Raw genomic sequence first — 10,468 nt, forward strand, 5'->3', positions numbered from 1 at the left:
CTTGGGCTAATGTTGTTAGTGGACCCGCTTGGGTTCAGTGCACCATCCATTGTTGTTTTTAATTTTTATTAATGGTATTGATGAATGTATATCTAGCTTAATGTCTAAGTTTGAAGTGATACATAAGGATAGCAGCAATTAATGAGAGTAATCAGACAATGCAACAATATCTAGAAAAATTCAGCAGATGGGCCAAGAAGTGGCAATTGAAGTTTATAACATTGACATATTGCATAAAGATAGGAGTATTCCTAGAATAACATCAACTATGTGGTACCATATCAAGGTAGTGGAGAATGGGAGGAAGACCTGGGGGTAATTTCGCAGTTAGGCAAGAGTTTTCTGAGCAGTGCAGACAGGTTGCTAGGACTGCTTAAAGGGATTTTTCAATGATAAATAGGAATTTTTCCAGCAGGATAAGGAGATTGTTGTACTGTTATATAAGGCATTGGAGAGACTATATCTTGAGTACTGCATGCAGTTTGGAAGCCTCTTTTTAGGAAGGATGTAGAACTGTTGGAACAGGTTCAGAGAAGAACAGTGAGTGGTTAAGGGAACAAAAGGGTACTCTTACCAAGAAAGACTGATTCTGAAAATTGCGCAGATTATGAAGGCACCTTCGAGGTCTGATTGGGGTGTTTTAAGGCTTTAAATTGTTTCGGTAAGCTAAATGCTGCTGTCATGCTTCCTCTTGCTGAGAGAACACACAAAGGAGGCATAAATTTATGTTGAAGAATGGTTTCATAATAGATGTGCAGGAATTTGCTGTCAGCCATTGGATAGTTGATTGTTGGAATGAACTTCCATCTGGTGTTTGTTGTGTATATAGCAACTCCTCCCCAAAAAAGGGAAAAAAATTGTGACATTTACATGGTGTTTCTAAATTGCACTGACAAAATGACAGAGGTAGCTATGTGCTAAAACAAGTAAAAAATATGTACAAAATAATATTGATAAACATTTTATTAATTAAATGTTTGTTTTCTTTTTTATTTATTTATTTTTTTATTATTCAAAACGGATTTATTTTCTTTTTTTAATTCTAACATCCATAGCTCAGAATCAGAAACATGTTTGTATGACCTTTTTTTATCTATTTTGGCAAATATTGCTAGCCCTATAAAGTTGTCATTATAATTTAGGAAAAACACCTTGTATATAAAATGCACATACTGTATATTTTTTTTCCATGTTTTAATAAAATGTAGATTTTTTATTGTTTTAGAAATCAGAATAATTTAACAGCTGTTATTTGTACCTGATAAACATATATGCATGATATACAAAGGGTACTAGGAAAGTTTTGCAATATGATGCAACAATGAATCACAGGAAGCTGCTTGTTGCTGAATGTTGAGACATGTTCATACGTGCATAGTAGCCGCCGCGCCAAGTCGATGGGCTCAGTTATTCATTAGTAGTGAGAGTGTAAAGTGCTTGCGATGGCATCGTGGTCACGAAATGAGATAAGGACAGTTTAGCGGTATAATTTTGTGCGTGGTTTAACTATAGACCAGTGCTTAGAAGAAATGATTCTTGCACTAGATGATGATTGTCCACATCGTACAACGATATTCAGGTGGTATAGAGAATTCCAAAGGGGAAATTTCACTCTAGAGGATTCTGAGAGGCCGGGAAGGCCACGAACATCAGTTACGGAGGAAAACGTTACTGCTGTCAGGAAAATGCTTGACGAAAACAGGCGAGTGACCTACCGACAGATAGAGGATACTTTGGGCCTAAATGCACCAGCAATTCGTTCGATTCTGCAAGATCATTTGCACATGAAGAAACTTTGTTCTCTCTGGGTGCCGCATCAACTGACTGAAGAGCAGATGACACGACGTGTGACTTGGTGCCGGGAGATGTTAAAAAAGTTTGATAAGGGACAATCTCGGTATGTGAACAACATCGTGACAGGTGACGAGACTTGGCTGTACTATTACGATCTGCCGACCAAGGCTCAAAACAAAGTTTGGGTCTTTGATGATGACGACACACCCGTAATTGTCAGAAAATCCCGATCTGTAAAGAAGAAAATGATAGCTGTATTTTTCAAATCGAGTGGAATTGTGGAACGTGTCGTTTTGGACACGCAGAAGACAGTCACAGCTAAGTGGTATACTGAACAATGCCTGCCTAAAGTCATTGGATCTATGAAGAACCTGCGGCCAAAGTCAAGAATGGACCCCTGGTACCTCCATCACGATAATGCTGCAGCTCACCGCGCCAAAGCCTGCACCGAATATTTGACCACGACAGGACTGAAACTTCTTGAGCACCCTCCCTACAGTCCAGACCTTGCTCCATGCGACTTTGCACTGTTCCCGCATGTGAAAATGAAGCTAAAAGGGAGGCGGTTTTCCAGTGATGAGGACCTTCTATGGGCTTGGGACAACGAGTGTGCTTTACTCCCTAGTGAAACTTGGCAGAACTGGTTTAAAGATTGGTTTCGGAGGATGGAGAGGCGTATTGAATGTAGAGGAAATTACTTTGAAAAAATTAAATAAACAAAGCTGTATTGCAAAACTTTCCTATTACCCTTTGTACATGTATATTAGTGTTTATATCTATTCATTCTCACAGTAGTTATGATTGCTGTCCTTCCACACCATGTTGAAAGGCTAAGATTCAAATCCCAGCGAGACGGGGAATTTTTATGCTCCCCACACAGCTGAGAACTATGTGGTTATCTATGAAAGGTGATAATTTAATTCATGGACTGGTGAAAGGTTTTATGTTTACCACGTGAACTTTCCATAACTGTTGCTAGAGGTGCTCTCCCCGATTGCTACTAAGCAGACTATGTGCACATGCAAGTACAGGGTTGTTAAAATTAAAGTATCCCTATGTAGCGGGCTCTGGAGCGAGTTCTAAGGCTTGTACTGAAGAGAAATTTGGACAACAGGTACAATAAAGAATGCGCTTGCCATTTATTGGGGAAAAAAAATTTGTTACAGCTGTGGCAATACAAATCACTTGAACAGCCCTATAATTGTTCAACGTGTCCCCCATTTTGGTCAACAACAGTTTCCATTTGAAGAACAGCATTTTCTACAGCAGAACGTAACATGTCAACTGGAATAGCCAGCACATGATGTCTAATGCTGTCCTTTAGATCTGCCAGAGTTTGACATCCTTTCTGATACAACGGGTTCTTAAAAAAACCCCACAGTGAGAAGTTGCGTGGAGTGAGTTCTGGTGATTGGGGTGGCCAAGATGGCTGGAAACAACAGCTGATGACCCATTCATCTGTAAAGTGTTGCCTTAGCAATTTTTGGACACAACAGTGGATGTGGGGTGGTGCACCATCTTGCATGAATATGGTATCCTGAAGGCACCCACGTTGTTGCAGCTCTGATATTGCAAAATTTGCCAACATTTCATAATATTGCTGTCCAGTGACAGAACAGGTGCAGGGTCCAGTTGGTGTTCAAAAAAAAATATGGCCCAATCATGAATGTGGCCGCAAATCCACACCACACTGTCACTTTTGGAGAATGCAACAGGGCCTCTTGGATAACTCGAGGGTTTTCTGTTGCCCAAATGCGACAGTTCTGCATATTCACTTGTCCATTTAAGCAGAAGTGGGTTTCATCACTCCAAAGAATGTTCCATGGCCAAGTGATATCCACTGTCTGTCATTTGGCCCAGAAACTGAAGTGCATATGTGAAACGAATATCTGCCTCACCATGCTTTAGTTGCTGTAGCATGTGCATCTTGTAAGGATAGTACCGCAACACCTGATGCATTACTAGCTTTAAAGTGGAATACGGCATGTCCACTTCACGAGAAACAGCTGGCACACCGAGATTGACTTGATAAATCCACGACAGCCATAGCCACATCTTCAACACAAGAGGAGTCCACTCATTTTCGATCTCTACCTGGTTGAACACCAAGATGCCCTGTTGCTTCAAATTTTGCAATCATATAGCGGACAGCACAAACAGTCATAGGTCCATGCCTTATGTGCTTCTGACGCCAGAATTCTCTGATAGCCACAGCTGCATTGTTGCTGTTCTGATAGTACAGCTTCACTGATAGTGCCTTTTCCTGCAACATTGTTGGCATTGCTGCTGTAGTACAGGCAAACATATACTGTATGATTTTGAAGAGATTGCTTTGCTTTTATACAGTACAGTAAAGCTGAGTAGTGGCGCTTTGGCAATAACTTACGATTATGCAAATAACGTAAGTTATTTGCATAATTATAACTAAGATAGTTACGTGCCATACAGTGACAAATTTTGTAACTAATCCCCCCCCCCCCCAATAAATGGCGAGTGCATTCTTTATTGCACCTGTTATTCAAATTTCTCTTCAGTACGAGCCTTAAAACTCGCTCCACAGCCTTCTACATAGGGATACTTTAATTTTAACAACCCTGTATTTGTCGAGCTAGTATTGCGTGAAGAGAGATTAAATTTGACTCCAGAACAAAAACAGCAACGAGTAGACTTGTGCAAAGAAATGTTTGATTGTTTAGAAACACAGGGTCAAAACTTAAATGGAATAGTGACTTGTGAAACATGGTTCTTGCCTTTTTTGACATAAAAGGCATTCTTACTTATTTTGTGCCTCGTGGAACAACTATAAATAAGGAAACACACTCTGAGGCTCTTAGAGTCAAATTTTGCAGTGCCATTTGTGAGAAACATCAAGAGCTTTCCAGTGTGAAGTAGTTTCTCTGTCGTGACAATGCCAGGCCCCATACAGCTATTATTATTATTATTAGCCTTAAGGTGCAACGAAGCCTAAGGCTTATGCTGCACCAGCCAAAAAAAAATTCTGAGTTACTCTGAGAGAAAGAGAGAGAAAAAGAGTCAGAAGTAGAAAGGAATCACCAAGAAAGAGAAGAATGATGATGTCCAGCTCAAGACCTTGGGTGTGTCAAGCCCATACTCACCAGATGTGATCCCCTGGAGTACGTTTTGTGCAGCCAGTGATCACTGCTGTAGGTGCCGAGGTTTTGCTATATTCCTCTTATTCACCGTACTTAATCCTGTGTGATTTCTTTCTGTTTCCATGTCTGAAGAAAGCTCTGGAAAGCAAGCATTTTGTGTCCGACACAACAATGCTCACAGAGCCACAATGGAAGCACTTCGCAGTTTTTCAAAAAATGCCTTGCAAGAAGCATTTAATGCAGGAGTACGAAGGTGACAAAAGTGTGTAAAGGTCGAGGGAGAGTATTTCGAGGAGGAGAAATCAACAGAAGATTCAGATGATGACAGTTAAGATAAGATCTTGCACCAGTTCTCAAATTAAATAATCACCTCTTATACATGTTAATAGAAACCCCTTGAAAGATAATTCCATGAATTGTCTTTCAAGGGGTTTGTGGAGATTTCTTGTGTACAGTTCATACTAGTTAAAAATACGTATATTGCTCACCGAGATAGGGCTCACAGTGCCCATTAATTTCAGTTTTCTTTTCTTCTGTGTTTTCCAGCAGACTAACAAATATCGATTTTTTTTTTTTTTTTTTTTTTTTTTCTTTTTGATTGAAATAAAGGGATTATCCTCAAGCTTTAATTTCTGTAACTTATGCCTGCTACCTTCTTGGATATCAATGCATAAAGTGAAGAAAGCTGGTTATGGACAGGAATTAAAAAACAAAACTAAGACATCACTCATCAAAAAATATACTTATAACAGGGTTGTCATAGAATACTACCAGCATGTGATGAAAGTTCACTATGAACAGAAATATAAAAATTAAAAATAACTGAATCAACTACAGAAGTAGGAATTACAAAAAGCTATCTTGCTTTTCAGTACTGGCACAATCTACAGTTGCTGTTACTATGTACACAAGCAAAAACCAGTAATTTTACTATATTCATGTTTCTAACTGGAAGCTATCGATGTACAGTAAACCCCCGCTATTTGCGAGGGTTACGTTCTTGAGAAATTGCGCAAATACTGAGTTATGGCTCCTATAGTAAAAAAGGGTTCCGTTCCAAAGTATGAAATATATATAAGAAAACCTAGTCTAAAATTTTGTCTATGTATGTATTAGAGTACATAAGATCCCTGTATCCGCGGGAGGGAATACATCCAAGACCTATTATGAATGGCTGAAACCGCGGATATAAGCGAACGCCTGCTGATCCCATATATAACGTGATTTTCTTGTACATACATACATATAATAAAGTTTAATTGATAAATTAAACACCGTAAGACATTACCAACATTAAATAATAATAAAGTACAGCAGACTCGATTAACTGGGACACTTCAAGACTCCAAATTAAAAAAAAAAAAAAAAAAACAACACAAATCATAAAATTCAAGTAATAACTAGAACAGATATTTTGCAAGTTGTAAATAAGCGACAAGAAATGGCATTTATAAGTTTTCATTGGGAGATTAGTGTACCTATTATCTTGCAACCCCTGCTGTTGAGACCAAATATTTAGTAGTTTGATTTAGTGCATCGTGTTGATTGTTGTCATGCAAAAGGACAAATTTTGTTTTGTTATTTATGTCAGGGATGTCTGGGGTTTTTTTTTTTTTTTTTTAGAAATTGCAAAAATGAAGGGCAAATCCAAGGGTTGTGCTTTCAAATTAAACAAAAACTTGAAATTATTCAAACGTTTGAAAGGTGCATCCGTTAAATCTCTAAATAACCATAATAATGTTGGTGACCAAACCATACGCGACATTGCAAAAAATAAAGGGAAGGAAATAAAAGTAAGTTAGTGTTTTTTTTTTCCAATGGTTAATTGCGGATGACTGAATCAATGGATACGGGGGCACAACTGTATATGTACCTACATATATTATAGTGAAATACAAGCATAAGGTATTGAAATGAAAATAAGAATAACATTAAATACACACTTACCTTGTGTCTCAACCAAAAGAATTAGAATTGGGCATGTTAAGCAAACATTCCCTAGTATGGATATTAGCATTTTAAAAAAGCTTTTTTTTTGTGTTTTCAACCTTGCAGTACTATTATAGACTTTGACTCTTTGGGGTAAAATTTGGGATGAACAGGTTCTCTACTAGCAGTGTTCCCATTTGTGTTTTCTTAAGTCGTAGGCAAAGGCAACTGGAGCTTGAGTCAAGGTTAATACATCAGCATTAGTAGAGGCATATGATGCAAGAAAGCAAGCTTCAGCAAAAAAAAAAAAAACCCTTGTGTACCCTGTACGCACGAAAGACATTTTATTTTATGTGAAAACATCCTTGGCTTGGACAAGCCTTAAAGGGGTTTAGTATGAAAAGAATCCAAACACGTTCAACATTTTAAGGCATTTTTATTTATTTTTTTTTGACAGTTTCATGAATTTGAGGTTGCAATACACATTCAATAGGTAATTTATTTACAATGGGTTTGTGATAGCTAAAATATTATACATACACTTGAGAGTGTAAATGTCTTTGAAACACAGCATCAATTATAGTTCCATGATTAGTAGTCGATACAGATCTGGAAGTATTTAACATTAGTCCAAATTTATTTTCTAAGAAATCAGTCAAAGTTTTGGATTGAATATGTGCAAAATTAACATTGTAATCTCCATTAAGTATCATTGGTGTTTGGTCACATTTCTTGTGAGAAAATTGTTGTAGCAATGCAGCTCTTTCAATTATGTAAGGAAGTTAAATGAAATGGATGAATTCAATAATGTGTTCGATCTTTTGGTTAGGTGAAATGTAAATGACTACCGACAATACCATTTGACCCTCAGGAAGAAGGCATTCAGCTGCACAAATGTCTCTAACAGTTCTAACACTCATGGATTTGCCAACAGTTTGTCAATAAATCACTTCCATATGAGAAGTAACAACATGAGTATGATTTTCTCTCTTATGATAAACTGCTACACCACCAGCTTGTTGTACTTTTGGTCTTCTGACACAATTGAAGTTAGGTATGCTTCTTCTTTGTTATTTAGTCACGTTTCAGAAAGTAGAAGTAAATTGGATTGTTGTGTGACCGCAGCAGCGAAACCATCACTGTGAGCAGGTAAACTTTGACAATTTAACATTAGAATGGAAAGAATTTGGCGTTTACCGTTGAACTCATAAAGTATCTTGCATTGTAAATAGAGGATTACTCTGCAACCTGGTCATTTCAGCTTGAAGTGCAGGAGTGGATGTAGCATTTCTCAGTTCGTGATAAAATTTCTTTTCTCCGTTTGCAAAAATAATGTAAAAATCATTGATATCGGTAACTCAAGATAATGCAACATAAACTAATTGTTGTTCGTGTTCTCATATTCATAAACTATGGAATCGAAAGTACCTCCCTCTATGTTTTTGAATTCATCGTTTTGTTGACCTGGGAAGCTTCTTCGGTGGCTTTGAGGCAGCTTCTTGATGAGAAGTCAATGTAGAAGGTTGATGTTGATCAAAATCTTGAGAAGCAGGTTTTATTAAATGGCATTTTTTTTTGTTCTCTATGTTTTTGAACTCGTTCTTTTGTCGACATGGGATGCTTCTTCGGTGACTTTGAAGCCTTTATTCTTGCATAGGCCGAGGGAGCTGAAATATGATTTTGTTTCTTTTTGTATGATGCAAGTTATTGCAGTATACTCTGTCTAGCCAATTTAGGAGTCAATTGAAAATCCTCAGATGTGTGAGTAACCAACCCTCAAGTTCCCGTCTGTATCTGGGAAGTTAAAATTCTGCATTATAAGACAATCATATTTACTGGCCCATTCCCTGTACAGTTGTTCATTGTATTCATCAGAGTCATAAAGCCTATAACACAGTCCTAGTGCTTCTGTCACACCAGACTGACGCAACATTGCACTGTCCACCCATGTCAACCGGATGCACTTCCTTAGATGTTATGTTTCTTAACTAACAGCATCACCCCTTCTACCCTGTCTGTCCATTGTACTCTCCAAATTCCAATTCTGCACTGCTTATATCCCTGTCACTCCACATCTCTGATATCCCAACAATATTCGCTTTTGATGTCTTGACCAGCACTTCAAATTCATCAAATTTATTTACTGTACTCCTAGTGTTGGTGTACATGCAAGTATACATGCACCTATTCTTACTCGTAGTTACCCTAACACAACCCATGTATTTACTTGTTCCATGATGACTCTCAGCAGATCTTGAAATTCCCAGTATCTCCCTTTCCAGGCTACTGCTCATTCCAATAGAAGCAGTGCAAGAATCACTTTCACCCCTGCCTGTGGCTGCCGTTAATCTAATAGTCTGTGAATCCCCTCAAGCTAGCAGTTTTCCGACCCACCTAACACTGCCTCGTTAGCATCAGCAAATATTCTTGCACCCTTTCTGTTTAAGTGTATTCCATTCCCATAGAAACAGTCTCTCCTGTTAAGAAGTACAGACCACACTGAGAAAAAGAATTTTTCTCAGTGTGGTCTGTTTTCTCATTCTACCCCATGAGCCTTGCACACTCGCTCCAGGGCCGAATTGATTGACAAGGCTCTCATCATATACTCCCTCCTATCGTATCTGGGCAGAATTGCAGACACTTTCAAATTTAACCCTAACTCGCAACTCTCTTTCAACCTTGACCTGTACTTGTTAAGTAAGTCCACAGATCTCCTACCCTTAATGTCATTAGTGCCAATGTGTACCACAGTATCACCCTTTGTGCCCTTAAAAGATGATATCTGCTCAACAACATTCTTGCTCCTGGCAGACATACCCTGGTGCTATTCCACCTATCCTTTTTGCACAATATATTTCCTGTCTCCCTGACTAGTTACTAACAATAACTAGATTCTGTGGGATCAGCACATTCTGTCCTGAAGGTTGTCACTGTGTTGCCTGATGATCAGTTGCAAGCTCTGGCATTAATGTGGGCAGCTGAGAGCTTGATGGGTCCCCCAATTTATGTCCTTCGAGGGCATGTACCCTGTTCTTCATAAAGGCCCATAAAAATGCTGAGTTGGCACCTAATTTCTTCACACTGCTTACATCGAGTACACACAAAGACATCCCATCCCCCTTGGCAACATCATGTCCTGTCCCAGAAAGTCTGCAAACATTTCACGAGTTGCACATTTCTTTAGGCTGTGATGTGTTGGAGAATCACCCCCCTTTGGTTCTCCTCGAGCCACACACATTCCCACTATTAATTGGTTTGTGATTGTTAATGATTACTCACAAAGTAATTAGGATATTCTGCCATATGTGTGATTCTTAAAGTGGATAATAATGCTTCAGATTATACTTCAGACACAGAATGAGTTTGTTAAGGTGAAAAATTGTCTGACCAGTTTGATCGAATACTACGATGTGGTCACAAAGAAACAGGATGCAAGAAATAATTTTGATATCACATCCTTTGATTTCAGGAAAGCTTTTGATACTTTTACACATAAAAGACTGCTTATGGTGGCAACTAATTGTGCCAAATTAGCTATTTATAGACAATAGATTTTTATAGGTCTAAATCTTGGCAATCGCACGGTCATTGATAAAGTTGTCAACTAATCTTGTGTTATTATGGAATGAAAA

Source organism: Mastigoproctus giganteus, chromosome 1, assembly GCF_048544385.1.
Source record: "Mastigoproctus giganteus isolate SK-2022 chromosome 1, ASM4854438v1, whole genome shotgun sequence".
In the NCBI taxonomy this organism is placed as follows: Eukaryota; Metazoa; Arthropoda; class Arachnida; order Uropygi; family Thelyphonidae; genus Mastigoproctus; species Mastigoproctus giganteus.